General features: G+C 49.7%; 1 long non-coding RNA gene across 1 annotated transcript; it reads left to right on the top strand.

The window, feature by feature from the left end:
- The first annotated feature begins 15,325 nt into the window (after positions 1-15,325).
- Positions 15,326-20,605, top strand: LOC132243834 (uncharacterized). The gene is made up of 2 exons (XR_009455409.1): positions 15,326-15,448; positions 18,128-20,605. It is a non-coding gene; the product is annotated as an uncharacterized LOC132243834 (long non-coding RNA).
- Positions 20,606-21,011: the final 406 nt, after the last annotated feature.

Here is a 21,011-nt window from a genome sequence, read left to right as displayed (position 1 = left end):
CCCCATGCTAATCAGGAATCCCTATGCCACTTTCAGAGGCAGAAATAGTCCCAGGAGTCCTGACCAGTGACCACCTGTCTTGCCATTCTCACTCACTAGCCCCCAGTCTGCTCCCCATGCTGGGACTGGGAGCCATATATCTTCATGACCAACTCCCCCTACTTCAAAACACTAGTTCCCACTCTCCCCCAAGCCCTGAGTATAGAACTCAAGTGTCCTGACCCTCAGCTCCTCTGCTTTAGCCCACTAAGCTTTGTTCCCCTCCCAAGGCCTAGTGCCTCAGGTATTTCTTTCAGCAATGGATAGGCTTTGTAGTGTCACCTAGGGTCTCTTGGGGGTCCATGGAGAAATCCAAGTGAGCATGACCAGGACTATGGGATTGGGAAATACATTCTGATGTGGAAGCAGAGGGAGTGCAGGTCCCTTGTGCGTTGTCCCCTGAGCAGGAATGTCAGTGTTTTACCACTCCCAGGCTAAACATTTAGCTGTGCTAAAACCAAACTGCCCCAAGCTTCTGCAGTAAAATGCAAACCTGGCCCTACAGTTTTTCATCTTGCTCACCTGCAGCCTGGACCCTGTCCAGCTGGGGCCAGTGGTAGCCCTGGGCTTCTTGTCTCCTTGATCAATAGCACATGTCAGCACTGAGCTCCCTGCTTCTTCTGGGCTTCCATCCACCAGGCTGTCACTGGGATGCAGAAATGGTTCGTGGGCTGATGAGAAACTGAAAATGGTTCTCTTGGCCAGACCGGTCCTGCCAATGCTGCACTGAGGGGCTGTCAGGTCACTTTGGGGGTAGACTCAACAGTAGGTTTCCAGCCAGCAGGTGTGAAACTTAAGGAAGCTGGATGAAGGGGCTGAGGGAAGTGGATGTTTCCGATGCAGTGGTGGGTAGTCACTATCTTGGACACCTGCAGGGGAAATAGGGGGCAGAATTCATAAAGGATGCTTGTTCCCTTCCACCTGTGATGGCAGCACACAGAGCCAGCAGTAAGAAAAATGCCTGTTGCTTAAATCTCAGTTTGCACTGATTGCACTAATTTGTGAGAACTGCTCACATAAATTGTCATGAAATATTAAATATTCAGTTTCATTGTCAAATAGAAATGATGCAATCACTGTTGAATTAAATACACAATAAAATACTGAGCCACTCCAGTGAGATGTTGCCATGACTGCAGGACTCTACTGAATGAGCTGAGTCAGGTGCTATCTGACCTGAAGCTTGTGTTTCAGTAGCAGGTGGTCTCATGACTCCTTCCTGACTCAGTGGCAATGTGCAGGGGGTGTACAGGGGTGCACATGCACCCTCTGAGAGTGCTGGTGCAGGCTGCCACTGTGGATTGGGACTAGGGTTACACCGGGCTCTTCCCGGGATGACTCAGAGCGGGGCAGGGCACGGTGGACACAACGACCCTGGGCATGGAGAAGGGGCAACCGCATGGGTGCAGCGGGCCTGAGCCCCGATCCCAATCCTGGGCCCAGCTAGGCTCCGCTCCCTCCCAATCCCTGCCTGGTCCCAGCCCCAGCCCCATTCTCTCCCCACTTTCCCCACTTTCCCCCCTTACAGCCCTTTCCCCTTCCCCCACCCCTTTCCCTGAAGAGTTTCCCACGGGGGGGAGAAGGGGGTGCACACATGCGCATGCACTCTCAGCCCCCCGCCCCCAAATTTTTTCTCCCTCTGCCTATGTTTGTCTTGTGAATCATGCCTGCACACCCAGCCATACTAACATTGTGTGGCACCGTGCAGCACCCTTGAAAGGGTCTCAAAGCAACCTAAGGTGCCTTACTCCCTGGTTGAGAATCACTGAGCTACAGTGACTGTTTACAGCAAGGGGAGTTCACAGTGAGCCCTCCGTAGCGTATCCCCAAAGAGCTCCAGGTTAGAACTCAGGCACTAGCCTCTATGGTCATGAGTGGCTGGACACTTAATGCATCCTATCTGTCCCCTGTTTCTGTAGTGAGATCAGATATACCTTCAGAGTCCTCCACTGGCAGAACACCGACCACCTTGCTGTAGCTACCAAACACCCCAGTTTAACCAGGCTTTGAAGAAAAGCTGTCCCTGAATCCCGAAGTCCAGAAAAAACAGAGATATTTCACCAAGTAACCTGCTGTGAGTGAAGCCCCAGGCAGCATTGTGTTGAGGCAGGCAGCACCTGCAGAGACTAGTGGCGTGTGCACAGTGTCCCCGCCAGGGAAACAGCATCACAGCCCATCTAGCTGCGTACAAGGACCAGGTTCCATGCACTGTTCCCTCTAAGCTGTGCAGCGTGTGTGGCCACACAGGTGCGCCTGGCAGCATGGCATGACCTTGGCACGCTGCACAGCTTAGAGGGAACGCTGGTTCCATATGTCTCAAAACAGCAGTGTCTGGTGCTGTGCCAGGGTATAGGGATTCCCCAGTTGAGACTCTCCCATGGTACCTTTGCATTTTGCCTTCCCTTTCAACCTGAAAAGTAACAGGAAAGGAAGGAAAGACTTGAGTCCAGCTTTTGGGCTAATTCTCTTAATCATTGGCAATGCACAGGGGGTGCATGCAGGTGCACGTGCACCACCTGAGTGTGGTGGTGCACCCCATGCAGTCACCGCTTGCCAACTCCCATCCCGCCTTGCTGCTGACACCACCAGCGATGTCTGTGGGTGGTCTGTGATCGCCGCTGGCTGATGCCGATGTTGCCAGTGGTGTCTGCGGGTGGTCACTGACCACTGGTAAAATCATCACCTCATGTCCCTTCCATGTTGAATGTGTATGACCCTGGGGCTTTACAGAAAGATCTCACCGATTTCTTTGCTGTGAGCTGTAGCCTGGGGAAGGCTGCATTTTCATGGGGAACAGACTGTGGAGCAAGAGAGGGATGAGGTCCCTCCAAATGTAAGGTCTCTCCAGGGGGTAGAAATAGAAATACCTGTAGTACAGCTTGTGAGAATCCAGCAGGTTGCCCATCCTCTGGTGCTCTGGGAGACTCTCTATTCTTTGAGTGCTTCTGTACCAAACCCTGGGAACTGCACAGGATGCAAAAAGGAGGGATCTTAAATATATACGGGGGATTCTGGGAGTTTAGGGTTACAGGCCAATGGGCTAAAGAGTTTGGGAAAAATAAGACTGAGCAAACATTATGCTTAGAATATACATAACAGACAATAATAATGACGCTGATCTGGGAAAGGATAGGACTGGTTCCATTCCCTGCTCCAAAGAACATCTGTTTGGGCAGACACTTCTTCCTGGGTAAGTACCCTCACCACTGCATAAGGAAAGGCATTTTTTTCTCTGTCCCCTGCCTGTCTTTGCCTCACTGTGGACATTGAGTGTTTTATGTCATCATAAGACGGCGAGTGGGTAAGGTAACTAGTAAGGTGAAAGTGCTAGACTTCAGGAAAGCTGATCTCAATGAACTCAGGCGATTAGTCAAGGACACACTGCTGAGTAGGAGTTTTGAAGAGATGGGAGGCCAGGAAGGGTGGCTGTGCCTTAAGGAAATGATCCTTCGGGCACAGAGGGAGACGATCTTGATGCAAGGAAAAAGAGGGAAAGGGGCCAGGAGGCTTCCTTGGCTGACCAGAGAAATCCAGATCAGCCTATGGGCTAAAAGGGGAGCACATAAAAAGTGGAAACAGGGAGAGATTACCAAAGAGGAGTATACCTCCTCTGCTCGCGCTTGTAGGGAGGCAGTTAGACGGGCCAAAGCTACCATGGAGCTGAGGATGGCATCCCAAGTTAAGGATAACAAAAAATTGTTTTTTAGATATATAGGGAGTAAAAGGAAGGCCCAGGGAGGAATGGGACCCCTACTAAATGGGCAGAAGCAATTGGTGACGGACAGAGGGGACAAGTCTGAACTCCTCAATGAGTTCTTTGCCTCAGTGCTTCTAAGCGAGGGGCACAACAAGTCTCTCACTGGGGTTGTAGAGAGGCAGCAGCAAGGCGCCAGACTACCATGCGTAGACCCTGAGATGGTGCAGAGTTGCTTGGAGGAACTGGATGCCTTTAAGTCGGCAGGCCCGGATGAGCTCCATCCGAGGGTACTGAAGGCGCACTGGCTGACGTCATTGCACAGCCACTGGCGGGAATATTTGAACACTCGTGGTGCACGGGCCAGGTCCTAGAGGACTGGAAAAGGGCCAATGTGGTCCCCATTTTCAAGAAGGGGAGGAAGGAGAACCTGGGCAACTATAGGCCAGTCAGTCTCACCTCCATCCTTGGCAAAGTCTTTGAAAAAATTATCAAGGCTCACATTTGCGAGAGCCCGGCAGGACAAATTATGCTGAGGGGAAACCAGCACAGGTTTCATAGCAGGTAGATCATGCCTGACTAATCTAGTCTCTTTTTATGACCAGGTTACAAAACACCTGGACGCAGGAGTAGGGGTTGACGTCGTTTACTTAGACTTCAGGAAGGCCTTTGATACGGTATCCCACCCCATACTGGTGAACAAGTTAAGAGGCTGTGACTCAGATGACTACACAGTCCGGTCGGTGGTGAATTGGCTAGAGGGTCACACCCAGAGAGTCGTAGTGGATGGGTCGGTATCGACCTGGAAGGGTGTGGGCAGTGGGGTCCCGCAGGGCTCGGTCCTTGGACCGATACTCTTCAATGTCTTCATCAGCGACTTGGACGAGGGAGTGAAGTGTATTCTGTCCAAGTTTGCGGATGACACAAAGCTATGGGGAGAAATGGACCCTCCAGAAGGCAGGGAACAACTAGAAGCAGACCTGGACAGGTTGGACAAATGGGCAGAAAACAACAGAATGCAATAAGGAGAAATGCAAAATGCTGCACCTAGGGAGGAAAAATGTCCAGCACACCTACAGCCTAGGGAATGACCTGCTGGGTGGAACGGAAGCAGAAAGGGATCTTGGAGTCCTAGTGGACTCCAAGATGAACATGAGTGTGACGAAGCCATCAGAAAAGCCAATGGCACTTTATCGTGCATCAGCAGATGCATGACGAATAGGTCCAGGGAGGTGATACTTCCCCTCTATAGGGCGTTGGTCAGACCGCAGTTGGAGTACTGCGTGCAATTCTGGGCGCCGCAATTCAAGAGGGATGCAGATAACCTGAAGAGGGTCCAGAGAAGGGCCACTCGTATGGTTAAGGGCTTGCAGGCCAAGAACCTGGACCTTTTCAGCCTCCGCAAGAGAAGGTTGAGAGGCGACCTTGTGGCTGCCTATAAGTTCATCACGGGGGCACAGAAGGGAATTGGTGAGTATTTATTCACCAAGGCGCCCCTGGGGGTTACAAGAAATAATGGCCACAAGCTAGCAGAGAGCAGATTTAGACTGGACATTAGGAAGAACTTCTTCACAGTTCAAGTGGCCAAGGTCTGGAACGGGCTCCCAAGGGAGGTGGTGCTGTCCCCTACCCTGGGGGTCTTCAAGAGGAGGTTAGATGAGTATCTAGCTGGGGTCATCTAGACCCAGCACTCTTTCCTGCTTATGCAGGGGGTCGGACTCGATGATCTATTGAGGTCCCTTCCGACCCTAACATCTATGAATCTATATTCACGTCCCCACAGGCAGAGGAGGGAAGAGAGCCTCAATCCCCCACATTATGAGTAAGTGCTACTTGGCAGTGGGTTTTTGGGGTTTTTTTGTGGGGCTGTGCCCTGAGAATGCCTACTGCATTTGACCCCTCAGTTGTGCTAGGAAGGAAATATCTAGCCCAATATGGCTGATATGTGAAATAGGCACCAAACTGCTTAGCGCTGCCAAGATTTTGATACCTGTGGGATACTACTGGTAGACATATAGGTGCCCAGGGATTTAGGACTTTTCCAGAATGGCACAGAAGCTAAGGGAGACTTGCGAGGATCTGAATTTTTACTTGTATTATCTGTGAAGGCAATTAGGCTTCTAAATCCCATGCTGGATTTAGCATTTGATATGTGAGGATTTGCCAAGGATTAACATCATTGTGTAGGCCTGGCAAGCTCCACTTGGCCAGAAAAATGCCATGATGGCACAAGTGCACATGACTAAGTTGAGAAAATATTGGTTTGCTGAGCAGGGGTGATGTTTTGCAACACTGAGTCACTGGGCAGGGTTAGCATTTGTGAGTGCACAGTGAAGTTAACCAAATATGTGATTAACATTTGTAGCCAGAAATATAAAAAAGTTGTATAGCTGCAAGCAATCAGCTGAGCAACTCTGACTGTTGTAAATCCATGAGGAAGTGACAATGCCTGGCCAGTTAACCTGACTTCTCTTGACTCCAAAGCTATATGAACATTAAAATTACTAGCAAATTGCCCATCAAGAATGACGGGGAGAGGGGGACCAGCAGGAATGAAGCCCCGCGTCTGCCTCCCACCCCCTCCCACTTTGGGTCCTCCCCCGCTCCTCTCCCCCCACAGGTTCGGGGCCAAACCCAACCCACCTTCCTCCCCCGCTGCTTTGGGTCTGCCCCCACCCACCCCCCAGAGTTTGGGTTCAACCCCTCTTCCCCCCTCCCCCACTTCAGGTCTGACCCCACCCCCCTCTTCCCCGGTTCAGGTCTGCCCCCAGCCTCCCTCCCTCCTGGTTTGGGTCCGACCCTGCCCCAGCCCCCTGCCCCCTGGTTTGGGTTTCACCCCACTCCACCCCCCTCCCCTCTGCTTTAGGTCCGACCCCACCTGCCCCCCCAATTCGGGTCTGATCCCACTCAGCCCCATCCTTCAGGTCTGACCCCGTTTCCGGCTTGACCCACCCCCATTCAGGTCTGACCCCACTCCCCCCATCTCCCCCATACCGGTCCGACGCTGCCCCATCCCTCTCTCCCCAGTTCAGGTCCACCCCCACCTCCCCTCCGCCCTGGTTTGGCTCCAACCCTGCCCCCTCCCCCTCCCCCTCCCCCCCCAGTTTGGGTCTGACCCCAGCCCACCCCCCTCCCACCTGCTTTGCGTTTGATCCTGCTTCACCCCCCTCCTGCTCAGTTCAGGTCCATCCCCACCCCTGCCCCCTCCCTTTCCCCCCAATTCAGTGGGCACTCACCACCCGCCGGGGGGCAGCGACCACCCACAGACATCTCCAGCAGCGTTGACTGCGGTCAGTGGAGGTCACTGACCTCCTGCAGACACCACCGGCAGTGTTGATGGCGAGGGGCGGGCAGTGCCTTTTCGTAGGGGGTGCACCGCCACACTCAAGGGGTGCACATGCTCCTGTGTGCACCCCCTACACGTCACCAATGTCACAGGGGATCTAAACTGCATCATCAAGGTGGGAGACAGAATAAGCAGAAGTAAAACAAAGGGACTAGACCGCTGAAGCAGCTTATCTGCTAACATAGCCTGGTGGATGCAGGCAGAAAAGCCAAAGGACCAGGGGAAAACTTCACCTGTGTAAACCCCATGGGCCAGTCTAAATCACATATAGACTTTGTCCTCTTCTCAAAAGAGTGGATGGTAGCTAAAGCCAAATCCACACTGGTCTGTTTCTCGGACCACTGCCTCCTGAAAGTGAAAGCAGAATTGTGGGGGCAGTCCAAGAGTGGCAGAGGACTATGGAAACTGAATGAGATCCTCCTGGACAATGAGAAGACACAGCAGGAGTTCAGAAAACACTACACAGGATGGAAAACCCTCAGACCTGAATACTGGAGCCACAGTGAGCCTGGATCCAGAGAAAGTAACACAAACATCTGAATTGCAAGTTGCAGAGCCTGCACAAGCAGGCATCCTGGGGTTGGAATGTGAGGAAGCCAAGCAAGACATGAAAACCCAGATCGGGGCCTGGTACAGGGAAGGTATCCTACCTCCCAGCTTCTTCAGCCTGGGGTTTTAGATGCTCCCAAATCCACAGCAGGCATCCTACATGCAAGACGCAAGCCCAGAGGCCTTGGGGTTCAGATGCCACCTAGTGCCACTTACCCCTACTCAAAAGGACATAGAACCAAGCTAGAGGGAGAGGCCAAAAACAATCTCTTTGAGACACTATATTACACTCTTGCAGCTGTGCCTGCCACAGTGCAATAGATAGGTCTCCATCCTCAACTACACCACGTCAAGCTGAGGAAGAATGGCTTCTCCCTTACCAGATATGTAAAACCACCTGGTCAAAACCATCATCAGGGTGTCTCCTGATATATATTTTTGATGAAATTTCCCCACCACATTTTCTAGTTCTTACAACTGGGAGGTGTTCAGTCCCATTTATTGCAGCCACAAGTCTTTCATCTGGAAGCTGATAGACCAGGGGTGGGCAAAATGCAGCCCGCAGGCCAGATGCAGCCCGCCAGGCCATTCTATCTGGCCCATGGGGTCCCTAAAAATTTTAGAAAATTAATATTTATCTGCCCCTGGCTGCCTGTCATGCAGCCCTCGAAGGCTTGCCAAAACTCTGTAAGCGGCCCTCCACCCAAAATAATTGCCCACCCCTGTGATAGACTCTTAATTGTTGTATAGGAGTCTGTGGCTCCAACCCCTGGCCTTCCTCCACCTAAATGTTAATAATGTCAAGTCCAATGGCAATGAAAGTACATAGTCTTTCACAATGCAATAATAATAATAATAATAAAAATAAATATAAATGAACCCATTTGGGGTGTAGTTCTTACTGTTAGCTCAATGAGCGGCTTTTACTAAAAATCTTGATGATGTTATGAGGGATCTGAAGTGCCCAGCACATTCAATATTGTTTCTGCCTGGCTACTGCACTTTCCCAAATACTCTTCAGTTCAGGGCCTTGAGGTTTCTGGCACAATTTGAGTTATTGCATCATTCACTAGGTCTACCAGCTCTAGGAGTCTTCTCTGTCTCAGCTGCTTAATATTGCTCATGGCCCTTTTAGCCTCTAAAGTACACTTACTGCTGACTGCAGTATGCCCTCCTACCCACGTGCTAAGTGCTCAGTTATAATAGCACTGCACACCTATACTGAAAGTGCCTTTCTACAATACCTTATCCAAGTGACCCTAACGTGCTTTTAGGAGATAAAGTGCCAACATGAAACAAGTAAAGAGCTTAAGGCAAAGGAAAAGGCGTGGGCTAGCAGCTCATCAAACTAAACTCAAAGTCAATACCACCTAGGCTCTTTATCTTTATTAAGACCTTAATCATCTGGCAGCCTGTAAAACCAAAGTCAGTTCAACTTGGAGTTTCTCACTTCTTAGGCTCCCTCCTCCTGCAGGTCGCCTCCGGTTCCTCTCTTTCTAACACCCGGTACAGTTCATCTGTATTATCCACAGTTGCCGGAGTCTCAGTGTCTCTGTGCTCTCCACTCACCTCCTCTCTCCCTCCTCTGGGCTGCCATTCTCTCCACCTTTTATCCTTCACACCTGCCCATGCACAGGCTAATCTATATATACACACATACTCTTCCAACCTGTCTTGTGACTACTGCGGTTCACTTGACAGTGCAAAGCATTCTTATTCCTGTTACAAAACTGCACTGAGCACCCACCCACCTGTGTTCCCACAGGTCTGTGCATCCCTTTGCCCATCAACCTGTGCAGTAAACATCTAAGTGTCTACATGTGCTTATGTTAGGGCATATGAAATGAATAAACTCTGCAGCAGGGTAGTACCTCTAAATATAAGTACTACCCTGCTGTGGAGTTTTTTTGTGTGCACACATGCAGACACTGATGGGGTTGGCTGGGGCATGAATGTGCTTCAGTGTGGGGGCTGCCTCCCAGCTAGCCTCACACCAAAGCACTCTCATGCCCTAGCCAGCTGCTCCGCAGCATATTGAGCCTGGTTGGAGCAGCCCCAGGCTGACAGGCTGACCCCTACTCTGACCCAGCTCAGTGTGCTGTGGTCTGGGTGCAAGTGTAACTGGCATGCCCAGTGCTTATTGGTGTGCATTAATAGCATGTGTAGACATACCCATCTTGTAGTAGAGCCCATAAACCATGACTTGTCAGAAACGGCTGGGTAACAGGACTTGTCCCACTAAGAGGAGGCAGTCAGGCTTGCTGAGGAGCTGCAGCTGTGTAAAGGCTGATGGCTTCCCAGTGGCTCACTGGGAATCAAAAACCCCAGCAGGCAGAACCACAGAGAAATGTGGAGGAGATGCATCAGAGATGGAAAAAATATGTGGTGGGAATGCTGAAGCTAAAGCAGACCCCTCCCAGTATCCAGGACAAAAAGGATTTTGTTTACTTGCTTTATTTGTTAAAATCTGTATATTATGGGGCATCCTGAGACACACTCCAAGGGGCAAAGGCCAGTGGGTTCAAAAGACTGGATATTACTAAGGCTTGCTGAGAAATGGTCAGGGAAGGGGCAAAAGCCTTGTTGAAGAGGCCCTGAGGTGGCAACCTGCTACAGGCTGTCAGTAGGGATCAAGTAGGAGCAGTGGTCAGAGAGGTAGGATGCTCCAGCGAAGATGATCAGGTACAGACTGCAAGCCTACAGGAGAGTCTGCACTGGTGCCTTAAGTCACATTGGATGTTGTGCTGTCCTCAAATCTTCCTTCTGGCACAATTATCTGGCCCGCTGCAGATGAAGTGTCTCTCTGAGGAACACCTGGCGCTGCTGATATTGTTATTATTCATGTAGGCGCAGTGCCCTTCCCCCGTGATCTTAAACCTGCAGTGAGCAGCAGCAGAACTTGTATCAGATTCATTCCTAGCCACATCTAGAGAGACAGCACAGGGCAGTGGAGTAGGACTCAGCATCTGGGTTTGAGCCCAAATTCCCTACTAGGGGACTGTCCACACCTCTGCCTTGGGGTGAGATGGAAGGGTATTCCCAGCTACTCCTAGGGTGGCCATCATAGATGACATTCTGGTTTTCTGCTGCTTTGTTCTTTGTCCTTTATTGATACAAAACCCAATATCGTTATGTCCTCTATTTTTCTCTTCAAGCTTCATATCAATAGAGGACAGAGGACAACCGGACTGTCTTCTATGCTGGTCACCCTATGGGAGCTGCATGAAAACAGGAGCTCCAGCCAGGGCCTGCATGATCAGCTAGTATGCTCAGAGCTCACAACGTATGTGAAGCTCTGGCAGGAGCTGCCCTGATATGGTGGGGAGCTCGGAGAACTTGCTGCCCATGTGTCACACAGCTGAAGGAGGGTGATTGCACCCCCTCACCAGGATCCTGGATCTGCCCAGGAGCAAGGACTCTCCCCTGTGCTTGGGTAAGTTGCTCCTGTGCATGCCATGAGAGGGTGGTGATGTGTACAGAGCCTTCCCCAAAATGAAATTTCCATCCTAGGGGAAATCCCAGCATTTTGGCTTCTCTTCCCTCCAAAATTGATAGGGTTTTTTTTTTTTCCCATATCTCAAGTTTCTATAGAATTGAAATGCCAGGAAAGGCATAAGGGGAGGATAACAAGCCCACCAAAATGATAAAAACCAACTGCAGAGCTGCTGGCATGTGTCACAAGAGTTATAGCTCCTAGTTCCTGGCTGCATCTCCTGTGATGCACTGCAGTCACTTGGTCACTTGATGGGGAAAACACATTTATGAGGGAGCTCTGCATCCAGGGTGGCCAGGTGATGACCAGGTCCCATAAAGAGGAGCAGGGTCGGAAGGACTGCACGTTGCAGTTCCTGGGATGCACTGCAGGATCAAGCCAAGATTGACTTGAGTTGACACGAAACAAAAGGTTCAGTTAAATTTTCCTGATGGAAACTTTTGCTCAAGTGGCATTTCCTCCTTCTCAGGTAGTTTTACTTTTGGCAAAACCACAGTTTCCAGAGGGGAAGAATTTAGCCACAGTTCACCCACCAGCTCTACTTCAGCCATTACTGTTAACCCAGCAGGGGCAAGTGGCTGCACCATGGTTTAGTTCCAGCAGTAAAGGACCTTGCTTTCACAGAGACCTTTGCTCATGCTGGGAAAGCAAAGAAGAAGAGCAGACGTACAGGTCATTGAATAGGATTCCACTGGTCCATCTCCAGGCCTGGCTTGTTGCCCTGTGGAGGCCGATCCAGTAGTGAAGGGGGCCCACGTAACGCTGCATGAATGTCTGGAAGGAAACATCACATGCATTACATGCTTAGTTTCAGCAATGTTGTGCCCTGTACCCTTCACTGAGACCAGGCCTTTTGTGCTGGGGGTTGTACAAACACAGAGGAAGGGACCAGTTCCGCCCAAAGAGATCACCGTCTGAGCAGATGGGACAAAAACATTTTTATTAAAAACTCTCTCTCTCTCTCTCAGTGGGAAAATAATTTTTCATTTTCTGAAAATTTGTGGGGAAAAGGAAACCATCAAAAACATGTCAAATCTGCTCTCCACTTTTTAAGCATTTCCCAAATTTCATAGAATCACAGAAAATGAGGATTGGAAGGGACCTCAGGAGGTCACATCTAGTCTAACCCCTGCTCAAAGTAGGACTATCCCTGGCTAAATCATTCCAACCAGGGTTTGTTGAGCCAGGCCTTTAAAACCTCCAAGGATGGAGATGCTACCACCTCTCTAGGTAACCTGTTCCAAGTTTTAAGGTTTTGAGGCTATTGATTTTAATTTAATTTAATTTAATTTAATTTAATTTAATTTTAAGGGTTTTAATTTTTCCAAGTGCAGCATGCCAAAAGCCAGAAGTCAGCTCTCCTGCCCACTCTCCTGCCCTGCCAATATTGAATGAGCATTTGTTGCTGAAATGAGAGGAGAATGTTTCAGTGGAACCAACATTTTTTCTCAATAAAAATGTCAGAAGAAATGTCTTGCCCTCACTGGAAGTTTCCATTTTCCTACCAGCTCCAGAGGGAATTTGCTTCCCTAAAACCAGGGTCCACTTTTGACTTTCTGGGAGTTTTTAGTTCTGGTATAGCAGACTCTATGGCTAGGCTGTCCCTAGCTCTGGTACAATAAAACTGCAGGTATTTTTTTCCTTACCAGTTCAGCTGGGGAATCAATCACACCCAGGGAGGCTCCAAGTGAAATGCAGTGACTTTGACTCAAGTTCCAGGACTCTTTAGTCTCTGAGAAGAAGAAACATTTCCCTCGATATCCGACCCATCTGTCTGGACAGGCAGCAGTGCAAGAAGGCGGACAAGATGGGCAAGGGGGATATTTTTTTGCTGAAAGCAGAGAAGGAACACAATGGTAAGACATGAACCAACCTCTTCCTGGTGCCTGTATCTGAGCTGCAATCTCCACTAGGGAACGGACTAGGACCCACCACTTCCTTACATATCCAGGGTCCTGCAGGAGGCAGGAACAGAGGATGCTGGGGTCAAGATGGTGCCATGACCAAAACACCCTTTTTACCTTCAAATGCCTTTCTCAGTCCTGTGAAGTTATGGCCAGTTATGATGAAGTTGTGACAGGCTGGGCAGCCCAAATGGCAAGGCCAAAATACAATTAAAAAATGTTAACTTCACAGCCAGAGGTAAAAATCATGAGGGGTTGGGCACGTTGGCATGAATGCTCCACAAACCCGCAAAATGTCCTCTCTCCAACAGGGTTTATTCCAGGTGTTTCTATGGTGGCTGCCACAGGGAACTGAACCAGGACCCTCCAGAGATAAGAACACCCCCTGTTAAAGGGCAGAGTACAGCATGAACAATTGGTGCCTCCCAAGACTGGAGGGGGGCACCATCTGTAGGTGGCAGCGTTGGCGGTGAGCAGGGACCTCCCGCAGACGCCGGCAGTGGTGTCGGTGGTGGGGGGTGGCGAGCAGGAACCACCCGCAGACACCAGAAGTGGTATCAGCAGTGAGCAGATAGTGGTAAACAGGGGCTGCCTGCAGGCACCGGTGTCAGCAGTGTGGGGGGCGGTGGTGAACGGCGACTGCCTGCAGAAGCCAGAGGTGGCTTTGGTGGTGGCCAATCTGCGCCCCCCCCCCCCCCTTGTCCCTCCTATGCATTGCCTATGGGGTACATAGTCACAGCTCCCCTGCTGGCCATGCTAACAGGCTCCTAACCCTGAGGGGGACCACATCATGAACCCAGAGGTCGACATTCAGGAGAGTGAAGAAATCCCTAAAATATAGAGCTGAGGCCTGTGGAGACTTCATAACCCCAATGCATGCACCTATTAAACATGGACAGAGATGTCAGCATGTGCTTGATAGCTAAAAGAGCACATTGGGGCATGAAGCTGGCTCTGTGCTCCCTGTATTCTGGGGTATTGCAGAGATCTGCTTAGCTACTGGTGCCATTTAGAGCAACCTCATGCTCCTGAGGGAATCTGCTCTTTCCCTTAGTCTGTCCAGGGACACTTTTGTCATCACAGTGCTTCTGAAAGAATAAGGAAATTTAAACATGTTTCCAAGGTCACGAGATTGGTGAACTGGTGAGGCCACACCTGCAGTGGCAAGCGTTGATCCTCCTGGATCATGGTCTATGCATGAGGCCACCCAGACCTTCGATGCATATGCTTGAGCAGGAATTTTGGAGGAGTGGAGGGTGATTGGTGCAAATCAGAAAGATAAAACTCATCCTCTTTGTTTGCACACCCAATAACCATCCATTAACATAATTAGGAAAAATTAGAATAATGAAAGGATGAGAGAATTTTAGAGAGGTGCTAGGAGTCAGGCTGATGCCAACACTTCAGAAATGGCGACAGTAAGATTTAAAGTTAAACTGTGCTGTGCTAAGACATGGCTACTACTTCAGTATGTGGGCTTCACAGTCCTCAGGCCTAGGAGTAAGCAGATCTGTTTACAAGTTAGCAGGGAAGGGGCTGGGTATGGAAGCCACTCCTGATACTCAAACCTAAAGTAGCTGAAGCAGCACTGGGAACAGGATCATGCCCTGCTTCTTCTGAAGCAGGGAATCTCAACCAAGGTCTTTTGAAGCATGTCACCACTTATAATGAAATAAGCAAAGTATGAAGAGCTGAGCAGATAAGCACAGGCTCTGACTTGTCCCTCCCTGGCCGATTCCCCACCCCCACTGCCTGGCCCTTCTGCAAGGAGGTAAGCACTGTAACATGGAAATTAGTTTTTGAAATTGGGTACCACTCAATTCACAAAAGTTATGGAGAGGTGCCTTGAGTCCAGGGAGGGAGGCCTTGAGTCCAAAAAGGTTGAGAACCTCTGTGCCAAGGTGAGGAGGAATCAAAGAAAAAGGGATGTAGGGGCTGTGGCAGAATGCCACCTCTGTCTTTCCCCAACAACTCTGCTACGTGACAATTTGGTTAACATGGTCATTGCAAAGGGCAGATATCCCATGGGCTCTTTAGGTCACTCTGAGTTGTAACCTGAGTTGGACGCATTCCTGAGGGAGGGGGAAACCTGCTCCCTCTGCTTACGGGACTGGCATCACATACCTGAATGAGGGGCTTGGGCTCCCTATTGTTCTGAGCAATGCCAGTATACCTGGCAACCAGTGATGCATTTCAGATTGATTGGCTGACAGCCAACAGGTGCTAGCCTCCATTGGACCAGGTAAATGAGGTCATAAGGGCTATATAAGTTAAGGACTGCCCAGGAGGAGGGGCAGTAGCCATGATGAAAACTGAGAGAGAGAAGAGCTGGGCCATCTGAAACTTGTCATCTCTCTTGCAACTCATGATCAATGAACTGTCTGCCTCCAGAGGGAATCTTCACCTGCCTCTGGATGATACTCGTGAGTAATCTACCTGAGAACTAGCTATCTAGCTTGCAGTAACTCAGATGCATGATTAAAGGCTACCCAGCCACTCTGTTTGCTCTATGGGATTTCTCTGATATTGCTGTATCCTGTACTCTATTCCAAACCTACCCCTTGTAACCAATAAAGAACTCCTTTGTACCTAGCGTGGGAGACTTATTGGGAAAGGGGCTAGATTATGCCTTGGGTCCCCTTGGTTCAGCTGACTAAGGGAGACCACTGTTTGTGCTTCAGACTAAGGGAAGCACCCCAAGTTCTTGAAGTGGGTCGAGTACACTCAAGGGCTACTAGGCCTGTGTTTTCCAGGGGGCACAGAACCAGGATCAGTCCAGACCCTGGGTTGTGGCGGTGTTACCCCCAGGCTAGTGGGTGTGCTCCAGAAAGGGGGTTGGCCAGATGTGAGGCGCCCCCAGGGAGGCATTTGGAGCCTGGAAGGTGAATGGGCACAGTGAGGTGGGTGGCTCAGTGCAGGAGCATCCCCTACTGGCCTGCCACAGTGTGTGGATCCAGGCACCCTGACCAAGAGCTATTTGTTATGGGGTGATTGAGAGTGTGAGTATCTAGTGCATTCTGTGTGACATTCCTTGCTTCCCAGGCCTAGAGCAAAGTGAGTGTAAGATAAAGCTGCTGGGAGGCTGTACTCGTTTCTATCAGGGAACCACACAGGGCCTGGCCTAGCCACAGGGTACACCAAGAACCAAGGTAAATCAAGAATCTGTCGCTGCCGAAGTATCAGAATGGAGCAACTAAGTCTGAATCTCCAGGCTTGTTGTAGCTCAGGCCCTCCCCCAGTTAAGGGCTTAACTTAAAGTCACAAAGCAGCTCTCTTTTTTTAACTTGACTCTTAAAAGGGCATTTCTTACTTTGCTGCTAACTGCAAGGAAAAATAAATTTCAATTTATTAGTAATAGTGTATAGGTTACCATATTTTTCTGCATATGACACATCCCCATGTAAAATGTACATCTTGCTTTTTGGAAGACAGAATGTAGAAATTTTTTTTCCAGAGCTATGTGACACTAAGTCCTCCTGGGAAAACAGGGTGTGTCTACATGTGTATGTTTACTGTGCAGTAACCAAATTCACTGCACAGTACAGGCACGTATATACATGTGCCTGCCTGTACTATGCAGTAAATATGGCAATGCTGACTTGGTAATAAATTTGATGCCTGCATCATGCAGGCATCAAATTTACACCTGAGTAGTCACTGTGCAGTAATGCACATGTAGGCAACTTATTGCACAGTAACACTGGGTGTGTGGACTGACTTAGGACTAACTTTAGTCCCAAGTCAGTCCACACACAGCGTTAATGCATTTTAATGTGTAGATGGCAGCCTATTCCTGCTTACTGCACAGTAATTTACTGCGCAGTGAATTTAAGCCAGCATAAATATACATGTAGACATGCCCAGTAGGGGAGTGCGAAATTGGCCTCATTCGATTTGGATTCAGGTTCTGTCCCTGATTTGATTTGGCTGAATCCAAATATGAAGATTAGATGTTGATTCAGAGAATCAGCGATTGGGACACATACACTGCTTTAAATGTTTTTTCTACATACCTTGAGGTACCAGGCATGGCTCATGATTGCTGCGATGCTGGGGAAGATGGAGCATCCCACAGGAGCACGGGGGGGCACCCCGCAAGATCAGCGGTGAACCCGGAAGTGGACTGCAAGTACTTCTGGTCCACTTCCGGATCCACCAGAGCATGTGGGGGCCTCCCTTGGTCCCCCCCTGGCTCAGCAATTGGCCATGGTGCCCCCCCCCGCAGATCCAGGAGGCACCAGTCACTGAGCCAGGGAGGCACAGGGGGCCCCTCTGCATACTCTCTGGTGGATCTAGACGTGGACTGGAAGTGCTTGTAGTCCACTTCTGGGTCTGCTGCCAAGCACACCAAGGAGCACCCCCCATGCTTCCATGGGACACTCCATGAGCCCCAGCATTGCAGCATTCACAAGCCACCTGGTACCTCGAGGTATGTAGAAAAAACATTTAAAGCTGTCTCTATGTCCAAATCACCGAATCTTAACAAATCTCTCCAAATCGATTTGAAGAGATTAAAGGGTCCTCTGATTCGATTCAGATTCGGAGATTTGGCCACTGAATCAGGCCGAATCTCTGCTGAATCGAATCAGGGCCTGAAGCTTTGCACAGCCCTAATGCCTAACGTGTCTAGGAGGTGTGGTATCCCAAGAGATAGGATGAATGAGGCAGGAGGCTAGAGGAACATTCTGGTGTCTGCTGCCTCACCCAGACTGTCTCCAGGGACACCACACTTTTAGGACACTCTAAGTTTCCAGGAGGACTTAGTTTATCACAAGGATAGTCCCCAGACCTTAGCCTAGACAAGTTGCGAGACTGTTTGTCCTTTACTGGAAGTCATTCTTTATATAATCTCCTATAAATAAAGTGCTGCTTCCACATCACAAGCCTTATCAAGAAACTACCAGTACCTCATTTGTCGCTTCAGGCACAAGTTGCAGTGCTCAGCCAAAGCTACGGCTGTGAGACAGTTAACATAGGAGTCTGTCATCTTGGTATACACAGTGTTCCCAGACAGGTCTTTACTCACTAGCCAATGCAATGATGATGATGATCAGAACTGTGATGAGGACAATAACTGCAATGGGGACACTTTTCTCTTTTAGGCACTTCAGGCTGAAATCTGGAAGAGAGACATGAAAGAAAATCATGTGCATAGGAGATGTATCAGCCACCCCCGGATCATGAGAGTTGCACGTGCCTCCTGTCACAGAAGTATATTGAGCTTCCTTCCAGTGGCGGCTCCCTCCTGCCCATCCGCCTGCCTGCTTTCGCCTCCACCTCCACCTCCTCCTCCTCCCATGGAGCAGCGGGGCTTCCCTCCGCCTGAGGTGGTGGCAGTGGCAGCGGTGGTGGTGGCAGCTCCCTCCCCCTGCCTGCCTCTGCCTCTGCCTCTGCCTCCTCCCACAGAGCAGCAGGGCTCTCCCTCCCCCTGAGGAGGTGAGGACGGCAGCTGTGGCAGCTCCTCCCTCCCCCCTGCCCACCTGCCAACCCTCCTCCACTTCTTCCCATGGAGCAGTGGGCCTTCCCTCTGCCTGAGAAAGTGGAGGTGGCAGCGGTGGCGGCTCTTTTCCCCCTCACCCGCCTCTGCCTCCACCTCCTCCTGCAGAGCAGTGGGGCCTCCCTCCACCTGAGGAGGCGGTGGTGGCAGTGGCGGTGCGCCTCCCCCGCCCCTGGCCCAGCTGCCTCTGCCTCTGCCTCCTCCTGCAGAGCTGTGGGGCTCCTGCCTCCCTGCCTGAGGAGGTGGAGCCCCCATAGCCAATTGCTACCAGCCCTCTAGGTGGTGCATGCGCAGTTGCCCAAAAGTATCACGGACAGACAGACACATAGACTGACACACAGACAGACAGACTAAGCCCTTTATTGTACTAGAATTCATTCCCAGATTGTGACAAACTCAAGCAGACACCTTCAAAGGGCTCCAACAGCTTTTCAGGCTGTCATAGCAGACTTTAGGGGCAGGAGCTGGTTGATCAGGAGAGCAATTTTTAGGGCCACCCCTGAGGTAGTGGCATTGGTTTAGGTACTACCAGGATTTTGTGTGTGTGTGTTTGTCTATGGCGGGAGGGTGGGCTGATCTTTAATGAGGGCACAGAAATATCACTAAAGACTAGATCAGCTGCCATTTATGGACATAAATGTTGCTATGTTGTTAGAAGGCTCACTGTCAAGTCATCTGCAGTGACTAAGCCAAGGATACCTGAAATGCCACCTCTTTGTACCTGAGTTTCTCCTCTGAAAGGCAATAATACAGATACTTTTTGAGTATTAGCTGATAAAGAGCACAATAAAAAAGCTGGGTATTGGTTAGTACTATTCTTACTGCCTTAGATGAAGACAAAGCTCTTCCTGGTCTCAGTTCATATCCAGGATTTTCAGAAATGACTACTTATTTTAGATTCACCACATTTTCAGATGCTCAGTCAGTGATGCCTTAGAGAGTAGCCAGATTTTCCAGGGGCAGGTGCCAAATGCTTGGTAATAATCCAGGGCCCTTTAAAGTATCTCATCTTAAAAAGGTCAAAGTTGTCCCATCAACTTTTTTTAACCAAAAGAAAATTGATTGAATTTGTATTTGATTCAATAAACATTTTCTTGTTCATTTGCCCAACGTGTTGGTCGGGCTGGGATTGGAAACTCAGCCCAGCTGGGCTGACTTCCCATCCCCTGCGCTAGATCAGATTGTGAATGGGTTGACTTCCCATCCTCAGCCCAGTCTAGAGCGGGGGATGTGAACTCAGCCCAGCTGGGCTGAGTTCCCAACCCATCCCAATCATAGGGCTGGGGAGGGGAACTGAGCGATTGGGCTCAGTTTCTTTCCCCAGCCGGATCACAGCGCTTGAGAGGGGAACTGAGCTCAGGCTCAGTTCCCTTCCCCTGTGCTGTGATCGGCTTTCTGCAGCCTGGTGGTGGGAGACGGGGAGAGCCAGGGCTGTGCTCCCAGCTGCTTCTGGGAGCTCAGCCCTGGTTCTCCCCTGTCTCCCACCTGCTGGCTGCTTTGAAATTTGAAACTTTTGAAATGGTTCAACTAGCCTTGTTTTGTTCTGAGGCTGTTTTGAAGTGCTTTGTTTCAATTTGATTTAACTGTTTCGAGCTTGAAATGAGTCGAAATAGTGTCAAATTGAAACAGCTGGCGAAATTTTTCACAGTCCTAATAAACAGTGAAATGTGTATCAGCACTGAGAAAATGGTGGTGCACTTTTGAACTAAAATACATTGAAAGGGTTTTAGTTTCAAAGCACACTGCCACCATTTTCCTAGTGCTGATGCACATTTTGCCATTTACATTAATGAATGCGACACAGCTCTAGGCATGTTAGTTTGTGTGCTCCACAGACTTGATTAATCGCGTCTGCTCTATATTGCTGGATTTCCAGCGTGTTGGAGCAGATAAACGTATGTGTATAAATACCCCATGGTTGTTTTGTGATGCTTTAATACACATTAAAATAAGCTAATGCACATTACAGCGCACATGTAAATGTGCCTGGTGTCTCTCTCTCTCTAAAACTCAGCAAAATGAAGCTCAGTTTTCATCTTTAAGTGATATACCTAATAAATAACAAAATAAATATTTACGGGAAGCTCTCCTCTGATGTTCTGCTGTCACCTGAGAAGGCAGTGTTGACTCTACCTCGCCACCTGTTACAAAAAAAACCAGACTCTCACTCACAATGGTCAATTCATTCTTCCATGCAGGGCCTGCTGCAACATAAGATAATTAATACATTCCCTCTGCTCAGTGTCTCCAAATCCTGGGTCCTTAATGTTCTGTGACAAGCCATCCTGTCCTATATTGAAGAGCTAGGGTGATTACAGAGTATGTTACACATTTGGCAACTTGTATATCACATCACCCCCTCCAGTGGCTCATAACAGAACCAACACCTGTTACTACCAGCTCACGAAGCAATGCAAAATGTATAATTTGGTGCTGAACAGCCAAGATTTGACCTTTACTGATAAGCTTACTTGAAGTCACTACAAAAA

The sequence above is a fragment of the Alligator mississippiensis genome, chromosome 11 (assembly GCF_030867095.1).
Source record: "Alligator mississippiensis isolate rAllMis1 chromosome 11, rAllMis1, whole genome shotgun sequence".
NCBI lineage: Eukaryota > Metazoa > Chordata > Crocodylia > Alligatoridae > Alligator > Alligator mississippiensis.
The sequence above is the reverse complement of the archived record's forward strand: the minus strand, read 5'-3'. Positions and strand labels throughout refer to the sequence as shown.